Below are 18039 nucleotides of genomic sequence, written 5' to 3' on the forward strand. Positions count from 1 at the left end.
ATATAACAAAAATCATATCAAAAGAGATACCTACACCACTGTACCCATAAGAAATAGAAATTAAAACAGATATAACAATATCCATGTATACATAGATAAATTGATAAACATATATGTAATTTCAAACATATATGTATATATACAAATAGCATACATTCATAACAAAAAATAGACATAAATACAAGAATATACACATGGAAATAAATCCATACAAATAGCAACCCACATACAGAAATACAAATGTAATAATCCCTGTCTATGTTCAAGTCCATGTATCTGTTAAGAACACTCAAAGCAGAGGGATCCCAGCTGCCCCATCTTCAAAGCCTCTCGCTCGGTCTCCTCCTCCCGTGCAGAGCAGCTCTCCTGGACAGGGACAGGGACAGCAAGATGGGACATCTGGCAAGCAAAGGGAACACTGAGTGAGTGTGGGCACGTTTCCCTTGGCAGCAGCTGCACTTCCATCAGGGCAGAGGAAATGTCAGAGCTTCCCCAGGGGGTCAGAAAGAGAAAGCAGCCGGGCGGGCCGGGCTGTGGTGAGTGCAGCCGCGGCGGGACTGTCCCGCAGCCCCGGCAGCCCGGCAGAGCTGGCACAGCTCCCGGGCCCTGCGGCACAGCTGCCTTGCCCAAGGACAGCCCCTGTGCCAGCCGGGGCAGCTGCGCTGAGCAGCCCCAGCACGGGCAGGGCCCGCTCCTGCCCCGCCGGGCAGTGCCCACGGCCACAGCCCACGGCAGCCTCAGCCCCACCTGCCTCCCCGGGCCTGTGGCCTCAGCCGGGCTCTCTCCAGGCTGGCAGCAGCAGGGCCCCGTTCACTTCTCTCGCTGCTGGCCTTCAGCTCCTCCCTGCTGGCTCCCGTCAGTCTCCAGCTGTCCTCAAGGTCTTCATGGCAGCTGTGGCAAAAGTGGAGGCTCTGGAATTGCTTCCAAGGCCTGGCAGAGCTGCAGCCCCGGAGCCCTCTGTGCTCCCTGCTGGCCCCCTCCATCCCCTCAGCCCCGCCATGCTCTCGGTGAAGCCCCAGCCCCCTTCAGTTTCTTCAGCCCCTCACAGTCCTCTCACCCGCCTCAGTCCCTTCTGAGCCATCCCGTCCCCTGAGACCCACCACCCTGCCAGCCTGTGCCACTTCCCTGTCACCTCAGTGCCACCATGGCCCTCGGCTGCCCCACAGCCCTCAGCCCCAGCAGCAGCTCAGGGTCACCGTCCCTTCAGCGCCACGGCCCCCTCAGCCCCCTCAGTCTCACCGTCCTTCAGCAGCTCCTCAGGGACAGTGCCTGGGACCAGCAGCAGCTCCCACCGCTCCAGGGACAGCCGGGGCTGGAAGTGCTGCTCCACCCGGCCCGGCCGCCAGCTCGGACCCAGCACAGGGACAGGGGACACAGGGGGCACAGGGGGAAAAGCAAGAGGTGAAAAAGGCAGCCGAGGAGGGAAAGAGCTACAAATGCAGCCTGGGCTTGCACAAACAGCAATCCTTCCATCAATGTCTCCATCTAAACATTCCTCTTACTATATAACTATACACATTCATAAATGTAACTTCATATATATATATAAATATTTTACTCTACACATAGAAAAATCTAACTCTGAAAATCTACAATTGTAAATATATTATAAAATATAATTATATCATATCTATACCTATATACATATCCACATTTAACTATACAGATCTATCAATATATGTCTATATAAATAGAACACTATCATCTATAAATGGAACCATAACCACTAATAAATAACCATAGAAATCTATAAACATATCTACAAGCAGAGGAGTTCTACCTGCCTGATGGTCACAGGCTCTCCCCTGTCTCTTCCAGCCCTCCTGGAGATGTTGGTCAGATGGCATCTGGGAAGCAAAGGGAACGCTCAGTCAATATTGGCCCTTCTGCACCTTTCCCTTGGGCAGCAATTGTCCTTCTACCAGGGGCTCTCAAAGATGGCCTGAAAGGCAGACTCTCACTTAGCAATTTGGAGCAATGTGCCCTTAAAAGAACAGGGATCATTCCAAGGGTTCAAAAGTGTGTTTCAAAGCATTGAATTATCTCGATAAAGTCCCAGCCCCTGCAGTGCAAAGGGCACCCAGGAGAGCTTGAAACACAGACAGTCCCAGCTGCCACAAGGAAGCCCAGCCTTGTTCTTTCTCTGAGCTGACAGAGACACCTCAGTCATCACTGAAATGGCTGAAGCTGAAGGTGCTGGGAGCGTAGTCATGAACCAGCTCCATTACCTGCTATCTACAAACTGCCCTCTGCAGTGAGCAGCAGCTGCTCCAACTTGATCATCAGCTCTGGCAGGAAGGGCTGGGAGGGACAGAGCTGCCTACGAGGTCTGCAGGCTGCACCAGCTTGGCTAAGGGATGGATGCAAAGTGCTCCCTCTCTCCTCTTAGGCCTCCCTAATCAAGGGTCATTCAAGCTTTTCCTTCTGATACTGGAGTTACCGTGATTTTTCAATTGGTTGGCCTCTGATGTTGTGCTACTTGTTTTTCTTGTGGGTCAGGACCACTGGAATTACATTTAGTCAGTGATTTGGACTTCTACCCTGAATTTTTGCTCTTTTTTTCCCCTGTTCCTTCAAGAGTTGCTCAGCCTGGCCTCCCCTGGCACCCTGCAGTAAATTTATCCACCAACTTCAGCACAAAACTGGGACACCCGGTTTGGTGACACAACTCGCACAAGGTCAGGTTTATTCCCTGCTCTCTGCCCCAGCAGAGGACTCTGTGTCAGAGCCTCTGGAGAAGCCTGGAGGGCAGGGCTCAGGGAGGTTATGCCCGTTCAGGATTTGAACTAAAGGCACCAGGAAGCACCAACCCTGCTCAGGGCAGCCATCTCACAGCTCTCTAAACCAGTGGGGGCTCTGTCCTTACCAGGCTCCTCGGGCTCCTGGGAACTGTTCCTGCAGCTCTCGGTGCCAGATGAAGCTTCCTCTGCTGCAGCTCTGTTCACAGGCTCCCCTCCTGAAGAATCAGGGGCAACACCAACATTGTCCTGAGCAGAAAAACAGAAAGAAAGGAACCCAAAGATCACTCACTATTTTGCTGGAATCATATCAGGGATACAATAACTGTCCTTCTCCACTCCCAAAGGACATGGAGCACAGAGGAGGGAACACTGCCCACACAGTTCACATGACAAGCCTTTTAAACTCAGGATTCAGGGAGTCAAGGCAAAACTGAAGCTCTCACAAAAAATGACCTTTGAGACAAAACATGAACACAGAAAACCAGAAGACACCAAGTGAGGGGACATGCCCCCACGCTCTGACCCTGCCTTATCCCAGAGCTGTGAGAAATCAGCCAGCACAAAGCCAGGGGCTCTCCTTGCTGCCAGCACGGCTCCCAGCCCTGCTCAGGGCTGTGTGCTGCAAACCCACAGGCAAAGCACACATTTCTGCCTGGCAGTCTCAGCACCCCCAGCCAAGCGCTCACACAACCCATCACAAGGTGCTGCTTCTCCGAGCCCTCTGCTGCTGCCCCGCGTGTGTCATCCAGGCAAACACTGATGCACCCAGGCTATTTCCAGGATCACATTTGTGATCAGTGGCAAAAATCTGTAAATCGTTAGGGTGGGGAAAAAACCCAACCCAAAAGACAGGAAAATCCAGACAACCAAGTAGTGTTTCTATTCCTATACTCTATACTGAGGAAGCAAACGTCCACAATGAAGCAAATTACCTTTGGACACAAAGATATTCTCCCTATGACCAGTTTCAGAACATTCATCTCTTCTGCCATAGCCCGTCCATCAGAACCCTAAAGATTCTGAAGATGGTCCCAAGCCTGCAATGTTTCCTTTTATTATGGAATAAAATGCTTCTCTAAGCTGCTATGTTTGACTTTACAGAAGACAAAAGTCATGCCACTTGAGAATAAGGCATTGGCAAATCCAAAAAATCCCACTCTCACCCTTGAGTCATAATCACAAATGTACTACAGGCAATGGGTCAGCACATCAACAGAAAGACAGACATTCTTTGGCCAACAGTGTAATAATCTGCAAAGGACAGAGAGCTGCAGCTGCAGCCCAGCCCCAGCCATGGCTCTGGGAGCGCCCACACGCTCGGCAGGGCTCACACAGCAGCAGCAGCTGCAGCCCAGCCCTTGCTTTGCCTTGGCCTTCCCACCCAAAAGAGGCACAGCCCACATCTGCTGCAGCTGCAACAGAGGCACCTCTGGCATGCCCCTCCCTGCACGGGACACTTGGCCTTCAGTGCCACTTCTCCAAACACTCTTCTCCTCTTTCCCAGCAAGTAAAACCTCTTCTTCATTTCTTTTTCATCCCCTCTTTTAGAAATCCAAGAATAATTCAATACCAAGAATAATTCAATAACTAAATAATAATGAAATAAGTTCAATTCAAGAAGCCTTTGCTTCTCAACCATGTAACAAGGTTCAAAAGCTCTCAGTCCAGCCCCTTTTATCCCCATCCAATGGAATTACCTGAGCAGAGGGAGATCTTTCAGACAGGGACCTCCTGATCTCCCGAATCATTTTCTCTACGGCAAGGCCCAGATCTGCTGGTGGCCATTCCTTCTCCCCAAGTGCGTTCTGTGCTGAGCTGGAGGCCATCCATGCTGCACAGGCTGCACTGCCGGGTGGAGCGCTGGGCCCTGAAGTGCCCAGGGTGGCTGCAAAAATCCAAACACATTGGTCAGGCTCCACAACGTGGCTGTGGGACACAGAGCTCTACTACTGCTGTGGATCAAACATCACGGGAAGCACACAGCAAAACCAGGCAGAGAATCTTTTGGCCTCCTAGGTGCCCCTTCCTAGTAGGCTTGACAACTTCTGGCCGAGAATGGCAGAGCCTTGCGGCAAAATACTTCAAACGGTCACTTTTCAGGACCTTTTGGAAAAACAAGGTTACAACTCTTTTCTTACCTCGTGCGTCGTAGGCTGGGGGCTGCTGCTCCCTGTGGAGCTGCTGGAAGCTGCAGGGCGGGATGGCGAGCACCTCCCGCTCGGCCGGAGGCAGCTGCTCCCCGTAGAGCTCCTGCGAGCGGCTGCGGGGCCCCTCCCGCCCGAGCGGCTGCGGCCGCTCCCCGTGGAGCCCGAGCAAGTGGCAGGGCGGGATGCCGAGCACCGCCCGCTCGGCGGGCGGCGGCCGCTCCCCGTAGAGCTCCTGGAAGCGGCTCGGCCCCTCCCGCCGGGCCGGCAGCGGCCGCTCCCTGTGCAGCAGGTGGAAGCTGCAGGGCGGGCGCCGGGCGAGCAGCGGCCGCTCCCCGGGGTGCTGCTGGAGGCGGCCGGGCCGGGGTCTGCGCAGCTCCCGCCCGTCCGGCAGCGTCCGCTCCCTGTGCAGCAGGAGGAAGCCGCTGGGCGGGCGCCCGGCCGGCAGCGACGGCCGCTCCCTGGGCAGCGGCGTGAAGCGACCGCGCCCGTGCCGCCCGTCCGGCAGCGGCCGCGCCCCGGGGAGGTGCTGGGAGTAGCGGGGCGGGCGCCTGCGGCCATCCCGGCCCGCCGCCGGCCGCTGCCTGTTGGCTGCGCTCCGGCGCTTGATACGGAGCAGGAGGTCGGGGCGGTCGCGGCGAAAGCAGGGGTTGCTGTAGTGGAGCCAGGCCCCGGCATCGCCCGGCGCAGCCGAGCCGAGCCAGCCCGGCACCTTGCGGAAGCCGTAGCGGTAGAGCTGCCGCACGAAGCTGCGGAACTGCGTGGCCCTGAAGGTGAGCGGGACCGGGGCCGGCCCATGGCCACGGCCCCTGTGGGCGCGGCCCGAGTTGAGCAGCTCTCGCTCCAAGAGGGAGCGGTCGATGAGCAGCCCCTGGGCGCGGCTGTCCCAGCGCACGGAGCGGACGCGGGGGCTGTTCACCAGGCGCCAGAGCTTGGCGGGGAAGGTGCGGGCGCTGAGCCCGGCGGGCAGCGGCAGCTCCGCCATGGCATCGATCGCCGACTGTGGCCACAACGCCCGCAGCGCAACGGCCGCGGCTGCGCCGGCGGCGCGCGGCCTGAGGGGAGCACTGCGCTCGGGCCCGCGGGGCCGCGCGCGGCAGAGCCGGGGCTGCGGGCACAGCGCGGGCGGGGCGGCTCCGGGGCTGGCCGGGCTCGGCTCGGCTCGGCTCGGCTCGGCTCGGCTCGGCTCGGCTCGGCTCGGCTCTGCACAGCACAGCAGGTTATCCCCACTCTGCATCCCGTGCCTGGGTCACCATCGGTGACAGAGAGGAAGGACATTGCTCTGTTTTGGCTGAGGAAAGGATGAAAAGGGGTGATTAGAAAACATTCATTTGGTCACCTTTTCCACAGACTAGCTGGTTTTATCTCACTATGTCTGCCTGTCTTTGACAGAGTTGGCACATTTCTCATGATTCGGAGTCAGCTACAGCAGCAGGAATGGGAAGCAATTTTGTTAGCATTGATATCAAAGCCAAAGTGCTTCCCCATGGATGGATGTTGCTTTCTTCAAGGGATTTTTGGCCTAGAGCTGTAGCAAACTCACACTGGTGTCTTCCCAAGCAGCGTTGCCTTTGTATTTCCACAGGAATCACCTCTTCTTTTTTTTCCCCCCATTTGGGGAGAACTCCAATGCAAATGCCTCCTGCAGCCAACTCTTGTCACTGTGGACTGATAAAGGAGATCTGGCAGTGGGGAGAGACTCCCTAGAGCTGCTGTGGAGAGCTGAAGGGGGAAGCTTTGTCCCTTAGTCTTGAAGTCTTGTTGGGGAGCTGCTCGTGCTCTGGGGGACGGACACCAGTGGTGTTTATCCAAGTCTTGCAGATAAAGAAAGAAAGTAAATCGACGCCAGGTAGAGAAACAAGGTGTATGGGAGAGAAACGGGGAAAAGGAGAGGGGTTATAGAGAAAGGAGCCCTCCGGAGGCAGAGATCAATCTTCATGGAGGTAATGATCGATGCTCAGTTTATTGCAAATCTCAGGGTACATTTATATGCAATGCAGGGTTCAGCAACGGGAGAATACTTACAAGTGGTTACAAAGTGTTATGTGTAGGACAAAGAGCTAACATATCTTTGGTCAGGTACATAGATTGGCAAAAGTGTCAGCAGAACATTCTGCCCCATATCTTCTCTTCACATCCCTAGAACATCTTGCTTCAAATTTCTTTTCCGTGGGTACATCTTGGCAAACTTTTTTATATTGTTTGCCCAAGGGCAGCATGTTTCCGCTCTAAGGCACGTATGCAGGGTTGTGCAGATTGCTTCTCTCCAGTGTCTGCTGAAAATGCTCTCTACATTCCTGAGCTTCCTGACACACCACAGAGACTTTGGGGTTGTCGTATTGGCAAACAAATTTCAGTCTGGGAACTTCTTGAAGTTCCCAATTCTTTTTTTTTATTTTTTGCTTTCTTCCAGAAATACTGTCATAATCTAATGCTTCCAGAGAACCTTTTCTTACTTTTTGGGGAATTCCTTTTGCTGCCCTCCCAGATCAGGCCAATTCTAAGGGCTCCTTCCCAAAGTGAGGTGCAGCCCATGGCCTCCACTCTCCAGCTGGAACAGAAGGAAGCACAGAGTTTGCTGTTGTGGGAGAGGAGCTTCTCTTTCCTGCCTGCTTTCCCTTTGGGACAGGTTGGTGTGTGCTCATTTGATAAAGGCAGGTTTAAACTCAGAAGCAGTGGTGTTTCAAACTGCTCCCTTCTCCAGCTCTTCTGTGGGTATCCTTGGACAAAAGGCCTCTTGGTGGGAGCTCTCTGTGGCAGGTTAAGGAAGGAGGTTGATATTTCAGGGTTGTGACTGCTGAAAGCATCTGGTTTCTGGAGGTATCCAGAACTGGGAGTGGCTCCTTTTCTCACCTGCCTGCAGGAAAGGAAGTTGCAAAGTGGGAATTTCATTTGTGGAGATGGCCACCAGGGGTGTTTGCCAAGAGATGGGCTGGCAGAGAGGCAGGTCTCCTGCTGAACTGGCTGTGTGTTTGTCTTGATGGTGGAGACGGTCAGAGATGCAGACACACCAGCTGAAGGAACAGTGTGATTTCCTGTAATGCAGAAGTGCAAAAAAGAGTCAGGAAAGGATAAGCTAAGCAATGCACCTCAGCATTATTACAAAAGGGTGCCTCTGGTGATTAAGGAAGATCCATCACCAGGTACCCCAATGGTTTCCCCTTCATGCAGAGCTGCACATCAGCTGGGGGAAGCTGTCCCAGCCCAGCCCTGCAGAGCCACGGCCGGGAACCGGGAAATCCTGCGGTGCCTCCACCTTTGGCGGCCACGAGGCTCCCGAGTGCGCTGTGAGAGTAGCCCGGCTCCGACAGTGCTGGACAAGCAATGTGCCAGAGCTTCTGCTGGGGCACAGCTGGTGTCATTCTCCTCTTGGTTTTCTCCCTGAGCCTGCCCAGGGCTCAAGGAGGAACCAAGGCCAGGTGTGGCCTTGTCCATTTTCCTCATGCAGAAAGGTGAAGACGTGTTTCACCAGCGAATGGATGCAACAATCCTTTTGATAATAACACTTGGTTAAGGAGCAGGTACATAGAACATTGGGTTGGGAAGGTGATCTAGAGGGCAGCTTTGGCTCAGGTCCTGTTGTTGAGGCTTCAGTCAGGGTCTGTTGTTCAGGCCTTAGTCCTTCAGTATTTTGTGGTGCAAATCACACCTGTGCAGAGCTGGAAACAAACAAGTCTGTCTTTAGCACATTTGAGACAGGAACAGGATCAGCCCTGCAAGGCCAGGCTGGGGCCAAGAGCAGAAGGCCAGCACCCTGCTTTGCCCACAGGCAGCCCTGCAGAGCCAGCAGCCCCTCCTGCGCAGGGGCTGAGGTGCCCGAAGCTGCCTCCCCGCTGTGCAGCTCTGCAGAGCCCGCGGGGCGCAGGGTCCTGGGCAGCCAGGGCAGCCCGGCTGCCTTGGGGCACAAGGAGTGGCCCAGAGAGAAGCTGCTGCCCTTTGCTTTGGATCTGTTCCTCAGAGTCTTCTCATTAATCCACAGTGTCTGATGTGTTTTCCTTTCCTCTCCCAAATTTAACACAGCTTTTTGAGAAAATTGACTGATGTAGCTTCTGCTGCTGGTGGTGGTGCTTTTGTCTACAGGTGAGGGCAGGTGATTTGGACCAAGGACAGAGTCCATTGTTTACACCCCAGCCTTTGCCATGTCAAGAAAACCATTCCCAATTGGGCTACCAGTGCTGAGCAGTTTTCCTAGGTTTTGGAAAGCTACCACCTTAAGAAACCCAACAGATTTTCCTCCAGGAGGACACCAGCAGTAGCATGATGCCAATGTTTTCCGCCCCTTTTCTGCGTATTTTAAGAGTTCGGCAGTGCCCAGCAGGAATGAAATGACCTGTGATAATGTGATTTGACAGCTCTCTGTTGTTGGTTGCCACATGAGTGTTCATGACAAGCTGGACACCCCACTTGTGGCTCTGTTAAGTTAAATTGATCCCAATTGTGTGCAAACAGCAGCCCTGAGATGCTGAGAAGAGCAGGCACAGTGGGTGGGTGTGCATGCACACACCCAGGGGCTGACTGCTCTGTGGGCAGATGGTTTGGCACTGTTGTGAATATTCACTTTCCCAAGCTGAAAACCTATTTCAAATATATATCTTAAATGAAAATATATATCAAAAAATGAAATTGTCCAAAAATAAATGTGCATTAAGTTTCATGCATATTATATATTATATATTTTGATTAATATAATAATAACTTTACATAGTATAATATAATATAATAGAATGGAATAGAATAGAATAGAATAGAATAGAATAGAATAGAATAGAATAGAATAGAATATATATAATATATTATAATATAATATATACATGAGATCATTTTTGAAGCCATTGCTTGTGGGGGATATTAGATGATCTCCTAGTGTTTGTACATTTTTGCTTTCTGCTACTGCTGATCCTAGCAGCAACTCCCTGTCAGTTCTTCCAGGTCACTTTACACAAAGGGATTCCATCATTTCAGTGCATGTGAGAGCTTGGCACTGAAATGCCAAGTTGATTCTCAGCTCTCCAGCCTCCTTCTGGATTTTGGGGCATCTCAGCACTTGTGTCCATGGTCCTCCCTTCATCCCCAGCCTGCAGCAGTCACAGTTGCTGCTGCCTCCCCCTTGCTGCAGCTCATTTGCCAAAGTGCTGCCAAAGGCAGCAGAGCTGGCTCAGGATCCCTGCTGGCTTCTGGTCTTTGGGATGAGCTTCAGGGGGACACTTGGAGCACTTTCCTAAAGAGCTGCCCGTGGGATGAGGGATTTGTCCTCCCCGGGTGGCTCCTGCTTGGATTCTGTGCTCATGGAGCCCCGGAGTTTTCTCAGCAGCCTCTGCAGCGAGTTCTGAGCCAACGTGGGGCTCTGCTGCCAGCCCAAATCTGCGCTTCTCCTGCCCAGCCTGAGTGCAGGTCGGGCATGTGCTGAGCATGGCTGGAGATTTGCATGGCCAAAATCCTCCAGCATTTACATCTGCCCATGGCTTTGGGTAGCACAAATCTATACTTACTTCACTTGAAACATTGCATTTATTGCAGATAGTTACACCCGCACTACTAATGCACAAATACACAAACATTAATTCATGTTTAAATATGAAATTTATTTTAAATTGCAACAGCTTTGCTACCAATATAGAAACACAGAAAATATCAATTTATGATTAAAATCTAATTTATTCTGAGAATTGTGATATGTAAATATATATAGATATCAAATTCAGTGGAAAAAAAATTACTTTATTGCAACCCTCTGCAACAACTCACTGTACACAAATATTGAAGTTACTGAATTGAAGTTTAACAATTAAATTCATTACATATTACTACAACCGTACAGCCCATATACAAATACAGAAACATCAATATCCCTCTCTAAAGAATCTCAAATCCAGCACTAAATAAATAGAATTTAAGAAATATACAACTCTATACATAATAAATAGAAGTAAATACATATATAGACATAACAATTTAGAGATGTAAACATGCATTACATATTTAACGACATATAACATGACTATATACTACAAATATAACAAACCTGTCTATAAATGCACAAATATCAATGGACCAATAAAAAAATCCATACGACCTCGCTATAGAAATGCACAGCTACAGAGCTGTATAAGTATGTAAACAGATGAATATACACGCATCAGTATAACAATACACACACATAATATCCCTATACAAATATCAGTCAGTGTATGTAAATATCCCTATACTTGTAACCATCCAAATCTAACTACACATCCACAAACAGCGCCAGATCAGGAGGGATTGCAGCCGCCGATGTTCCCAGGCTCTCGCTCGGTCTCCTCCTCCCGAGCAGAGCAGCTCTCCTGGGCAGGGACAGCAGATGGGACATCAGGCAAGCACAGGGAACACTGAGTGAGGGTGGGGACGTTTCCCTTGGCAGCAGCTGCGCTTCCATCAGGGCAGAGGAAATACCAGAGCCTCCCCAGGAGGGTCAGAAGGAAAAGCAGCCAAGCGGGCCAGGCTGTGGGGAGCTGTTCACTTCTTTCTGGCATCCCAGTTGCTCTGAGGGAACTCCCTCATGTCACGTTATTGAACCACCTCTGCACTTACCAAGACTGTGGCCCCCAAATCAATCAGCATTTATGTCTCCAGCTGCTTGCACCAATGACAGGGAATGTCCTCTAACAGTGCTGGGGCACAAAGTTACCTCGCACAGGTCACCTGACAGGGCCTTGTTCTTTCTGTGCTTTCTGTGTTTCTCCTTACCTTCCACTTGGAATTGTTACAGCATTTCTTTTCCTTTCCCCTTGATCAGTGCTGAAATGTGTGTTTCTCTTCCAAGTTTCAGTTTGTTCAGTGATCCTGTCATGCCTTTCCTCAGAAGCTTTTATCATGGAATTGAGTGTTAATTTCCACAATTTTGGTGATTTTCTGTGAGATTTATGCGAGTATCCTGTTCATTGGGTACCATTTAGGAAGGTACAAAAGAGAAAAAGGATGTCCTGTATGTCAATTCACTAGTGGAATATTCATGGATAGAGAGAGTGATTAGCTGAATTTTACATCTACTCCTAACCTGAAAGTGCAACAGGTAATTTGGGGAGAAATTAAAGCCTGATTTCTCCTTCTACCAGCCTGTATTCAAATGTAAAGTAAATAGAGCAGGGTGAGAATGTCAGTGTTCAGTTCCTGAAGTGCCTTATTAAGGTGTTCTTAAAGTAATGGAGATAAAATCTGGGTGGGCATTCCTAATTTCCAGCTACTCATTGTCAATGTCATTGACTCTGAAAACAGCAGAGATGTGCACATCATACCTGATCAATCCATTTGGGGATGTTTTAGGTTCAGATTCTCTGAGTCTTTAGATTTTTAGATCTCTAGACAATGCTTCCAGGAATCTAAACAGCTTTCAGAAATTCAGCTTTTTTCCTTTTTTCCTCAGTCTTTGCACTCATGGGCACCAGAGACCTTCAGTGAATGGATTCTACTCTAATGCATCTCCAGGCTGGATCTCCCAGCTGTGTTCACACTGGTGGTTTGTGTGTCTCTTCTGCACAGTGCAATTTTAAAATCTTCATTCCTTATTATCTCTGCCCTTCTTTTTCTGTTTTAGCTTGCAAATGCATGCAAGTGTATCAGAAATGATACATCTAATTTCTGATGCATCAGTTCCTGTCTAGCAATTTCATTTTATCCTGTTCTGATGTCATGCTAGCCTTCTATGTTTTATTCTAAGTGGACTCCTGTTTTCTTGCATGTGGAAGTTTTACAATGCAATGCTCTCCTTCACCTGCTTTCATGAAACCCTTCATTAACATTAGCACAAGTAACTGTGTGATTCCCTTCTGCTTTGTAGAAGATTTGGGAAATTCAAGTCCTGCTCAGCTACAGAAAAACATACATGGTGCTTGGTAATTCCCCTAAGAGCTTAAGTTAATGGTAAACAACTGTAGCTTATTCATTTCACAGAAATTGGGAGAAAAGACATTGCAAATATTGAGAAATGTAGTGCAATAATGATGGGCATCCCTCAGTTATCCGGACAGACAGATGTCACTGGCAAAATTCCCTCTTTTCCAAAGGTTTTCATTTGCTTTGGCTGTGCTTCGTATGGCTGCAGGTCACATTTCCCTTGATTTAAGGAAGTATCTTGGCAGTTACTCTTGGTGATATATCTTGCTAATTCTACACTTGGAGGAAATACTCAGTTCTGCAGTCCTTATTACATGCCCTGTTCTAAAAGATGTCTATGCTATTTTCCCTCTCTCTGTGTTTTCACACTTGTTCAACAAGGTTTTCTTTCTAAGAATATTAATCACAATATCCCAAAGAATTAAAAAATGCTTAGGTATTTTTTCCCTTAGTATTTACTAAAGAAAAACAATAATTAAAAAAAACCTGTATGCATGTAAATCTGGATGTAAAATACAAACAGAAATAAACTTGAGAGTTGTCCCAAAAACCTTAAGAAAAAACCCCCATGTAATCTATAAAGCCCAGAGTATTCATCTACAGCATACAAAAATGGGCATGTTGTGGAAGAGAAAATTTGTGCAATGGTTCCGCACAGAATTCTATGCTTTCAGGCTTTTTGCCTTTCAGGGGCAGTGCTGTTCTCTGAACTGTAATGCTCCGAGCATGTTCTGCTCACCGTGGCAGCTTTCTGCTCTGCCCTGGTACAGATCATCCTCCCAGCAAAGGGACAGTGCAGCCACCGCAACTCGCAGCACCTTCCCACACAGCAAGAACCTGAAAGACAGAGATGGCTTTCACCAGCTGCTGCGGGTTCTAATAGTGCCATCTCTCAGCTGCTGAAAGCCTGAATTTCTGTGTTGCAGTGTGTTAGTTTATTGAGTCAAATGTTCTGTTATATAGTTGTATGTTCAAGTGTTCCCCGCGTTATTACAGTTAGTCTCTCCCCTATGTTATGCCCTCTTACCCAAGTGTCCGTCAAGGAATCCCCTCCCTCCTCACCAGATTTTTCCCTGTCAAGACAACCTGGCCCCTTTGCCCCATCCCTCAGCCCAAACCCAACCCTACCCTTTGTTCCAGAAAGTTCCCTGTCTCTCACCCTAAGATCCAATCCCTATCCCAACGCTCTCTCTTCCCCTTGATTTGATTTGTTGTAGCCCTCAAAACCACACCCCAAGAGTCGTTTATTGTTTACCATATGGTGTCCACCACCTGTTTTGAAAGATTTTAAAAACCCATGCACAAGGGTGCTGGAGGTTCTTTCAACATCTGTTCCCTTTGGGCATTCTCACCTACCGAGCCTTCCCCCCGCCTCTCCTGATGAATTTGCTGCCCTTTACACCGCAGAAGAGTCTCCTCTGCTTCCTTCACTCGGTCCTCCAGGGGTCTCTACTGCTGGGCATTCGGCCTAGAGGTTCTGGCTCAGGCAAACCCTAACCTAGCCAGTTCCCCGCTCTTGCCATTGTCCCTGGAGCATCACAGAGCTAGCCAGGGCTGCGGAGGGCAGTGACAGTGACCCATGCCCTGGCATGTCACAGCCCCCAGAGCCACACCTGCCAGGCCACAAGCCCCAGCCCTGGTGCCCACTGCAGCCTCAGGAGCTCCTGGACATCCTCACCCTGAGTGCAAAGGCAGCCTCAGGAGCCCCCCAGGGCGCTCTGGATCCAGGCTGCAGACACCCTAAAGCCAGCACTGAAAGGGACATGGATGGGGACTGCAGCTGGATCTTGCAGCGCTCACCACTCCTGACTGCTCTCTGAGTGAACTCAAACCTCATTTGCAGGACCTTGAGCCCATTTACCCTGCTCGCCCGTCCCGGAACGTGGTGTTCTCACATCCTACACCAGCCCTTTTGCAGGGAGTGACCAGCTCCCAGCTGCTCTGCTACCCTGGCCTTACTTTCTCTTTGCCAGCCATGAACTTAACGGAAACACTCCTGAGAAACCTAGCACAACATTTGCTTCTCAGGAGCTCTTTGGCAAAAAAACTCCACTAATCCCTAGTTCTTGCACAGAGAAGGAAGTCCTGACATAAGGCACAGGCACAGGTAGGGCTCTGGCATATGAATTCTCGAGTCGCAGGATTCCACCCATTGTTGTTCCTAGCTGCTTTGCTGATACTTTAGAGCCAAGTTCTGGACAGGGGGTGCTGCTGACAGGGTAGGAAAATTTGGAGAAAAAAAGGTGCAGGAGACAACAAAAAAAAACCAAGGGAGAAAACCCTTAGAAATACAGAGCACAACAGAAGTCCTTGGAGATGGTTCAACAGAAAATGCCAGCAGCAGTGAGCAGAGCCCAAGGTTGCTCACTGCCACCCCAGGGGCTCCTCAGTCCCCGGCTGGTTTGTGTCTGATGCAGCCCTGCCTGGAAAGGGCTCCATGCTCTGGTGTTCCCAGCTTGCTCCAGGCTACATTCTTAGCAGCACTGAAAGAAGAGGTGAAACAAAGCGCCATTTTCTGTGCTGCCTGCAAACTCTTCTCCTTCAGTGCCACTGCCAGAGATCATCCCTCTGTCAGCTTGGCACTGTGCCTGCTGCATCCTCGTCCCTGTGCCTTGCATCAGCTCCTGCACATCATCAGCACTCCCTGCCCGCACATCGTGAACAGAGAGAGCAAGGAATGCATTTTCTTGGCCTTTCTAACAGACACAAGAAGAATGAGTCCAAATAACTTTGATGTTTCTTCCTGCCCTTCTTTTTGCTAAGTCTTTTCTGCTTTAATGCAAAAGCCTCTTCGTACATGGATGGAGTGATCTGGAATTGGCAGTTGCTTCAGGGTGTCAGGCACCATGGCAGTTTTCTCTTGTCTCTGATGAGGATTTGGTGAATTTTCCATCGGTCACTTGGTGGTGTCACCATGGGCTGAGCTCAGCGGCCGACCCTGCTGTCCCCATGGGATGCATTGGGACGCCAAGCCCCTCAGGGCTGGAATTCGGTGTTGGGCGGGCTCGGAGCGCCCAGAGCCTGGGCCCGTGAGGAGCTGCTGCTGGCGCTGGCTGTGCTCAGCCCGCTGTGCCGAGCAGCCGCGGCCATGGAGACACAGGCGGGAACTGTGGCCGAGGCCGGCAGGCGGCCCGGGCCGGCTCTCAGCTGCGAGGACGCCAGCAGCCTGTGCCCTGAGGCCGAGGCCGTGGCGGGCGGTTTGCGGGCAGGGCTTTTCCGGGCCGGCCGCAATGTGCTGCCTCCCGTGTGGGCCCGGCTGCGGCAGAGGCAGGCGGGAGCGCGGCGGGGCCGGCAGCGGCAGGCAGAGGCCGCAGAGAGCAGCAGCCCGGCCCGGCTTGCTGCGAAGCGGCAGGGAGCTGCCGGGCAGCCCTCGGCCGTGTCTGTGCGCACAGGGCAGGAGCAGAGGCCGGAGCAGAGGCAGGAGCCGCGGCAGGAGCCGGCCATAGCGGCAGCTCGCCGTGCCCAGGGCTGCAGCCGCAGCTCTCCCCTGCCGGCCACAGCAGCAGCCGCTCGCCTCCGAGGCTCCGGCGCTTCCCGAAGACGAGGGGCCCGGCCCCCAGCACTCCCTGGAGCCCCGCAGCGAGAGCAGCCGCCGGCGCCGCAAAGGGCAGCGCAGAGGGCGCAGGGTGAGGAGGAGGACGTGAGGCTCGCTCTGGGCCGGGCTGGGGCAGTTCTGCCCTGTCAGCCTTCGCCTTGAGCCCTTTGCTTCTTTGCCATGAGCCCTGATCCCTGTCCTTGGCCAAGGGCCCCCACAGCCCTTTCCCGGGCTGCAGGAAAAGCTGCATCAGTCACAGAATCACGGAATCACTGGCTTAGAAGACAGACACTTTAAAAATTATCGAGTCCAAACTATGGCCTAATACCTCAACTAAAGCACGGCACCGAGTGCCCCATCCAGTCTTCTTTTAAAGGCTTGCATGGATGGTGAGTCCACCAGCTCCCTGCAGGGGTCTGTCTCAGGAAGAACCAAGATACCACTGGGGCCTTTTACCCCCTGGCGCTTGGAGCTCTGGAAATTTGTCTTACTGCTTCGGCAAAGGCCATGGAAGAGGACTGGGAAAAGTAGTCACAAATCGAGTAGCCTACAGAGCTCTAAATTGATGTGCAAGGAATACAGAAAAGACAGAAAAGAACAAAGGCAAAACCCAAATGGCATCAGCAAAGTCTTGGGCATGAACACATAGCTGCAAAGGGTCTTCTCAGCCCTATTTCTTTGTATTTCTGGGAACCAGATGAATCCTGCTTGAGCCTCTGGGGAGATGGGTTTGTGAGGAAAAAGTTCATGTCTTTTTTCTCCTTGGGGCAGCTCCTGTTGCTAGCATCAGCTGAGCCTCTCTCCAGCCTGATGCCTGTTCTGATTGTTGCAGCAAAACAACTGATGGCAGACAGAAGACACTGACGCTTGCAGAGATGTGACTTTTTCCAGTGCCAGCTGGGAGTGGGAGTCAGAAGAAAAACTCGTGAAAGCACAACTCCATTGGAAGATTGCCTTCCTTTTCATTGCGTAAAGAAGCTCTAGATCCACTTGTGAATTGTCTGTTGTTCATTAAGGATGGGAGGTTCTCTTTCATGATTTTTTTCATGTGCTTTGGAAGCAGACCAAAATGCCTTTGGAAGATGGCCCATGTGGCAGTTTTTGCCCAGCCATGGTACTTGTGGATATAAGAAAGCAAGGGCAATGGTATTTGCAGCCAAAACCCAGCAAAGCTTGGCTCAGCCAAAACATCCTGGGGAGATAGAGGCCTCCAGCTGTTCCTAGAAATCAGCAGAGTTCCAGCCAAATGGTTGTATAGCACTAAGTGCAATCTCTTTCCCTGGATCAGATCTTTGCTCAGCTGAAGAAGCAGAAAGATCAACAAGGAGCTCCCAAAGGCTCATCACATCATTTTGATTTTGCTCATCTTGTGTAAGTTTGCAACTAAACATGTGCTTGCAGTTGAGCTAATGAGAGAAAAAAAAAGTAAATAGAGGCTTTATGGTAGGGCCATGATATTCCACAAGAGGAATCACTGGTGTGCATTTCATTGGACCTCTCTAAATCCTATAAAAGTATTGCAGCTCTGATTTAAAATAGACCAATATGAACCAACTTGGAGAGACAGAGACTAAAATGGCTTATGGGGTTTTTTTTAAGAGTGAGAAAAACTACCCGAAAGGTGTTGTTTTGTGACATTTTAAAATATACTACCTGAAAATTAAATCAAGGGTTTAAAACTGAGTGTTAAGGTATATGAATAATTAAAACCACAAAAATGTGCAGATATGAATGCATGTTTTCATAA

The sequence above is a fragment of the Melospiza melodia genome, unplaced genomic scaffold, assembly GCF_035770615.1.
Source record: "Melospiza melodia melodia isolate bMelMel2 unplaced genomic scaffold, bMelMel2.pri scaffold_70, whole genome shotgun sequence".
Lineage (NCBI taxonomy): Eukaryota > Metazoa > Chordata > Aves > Passeriformes > Passerellidae > Melospiza > Melospiza melodia.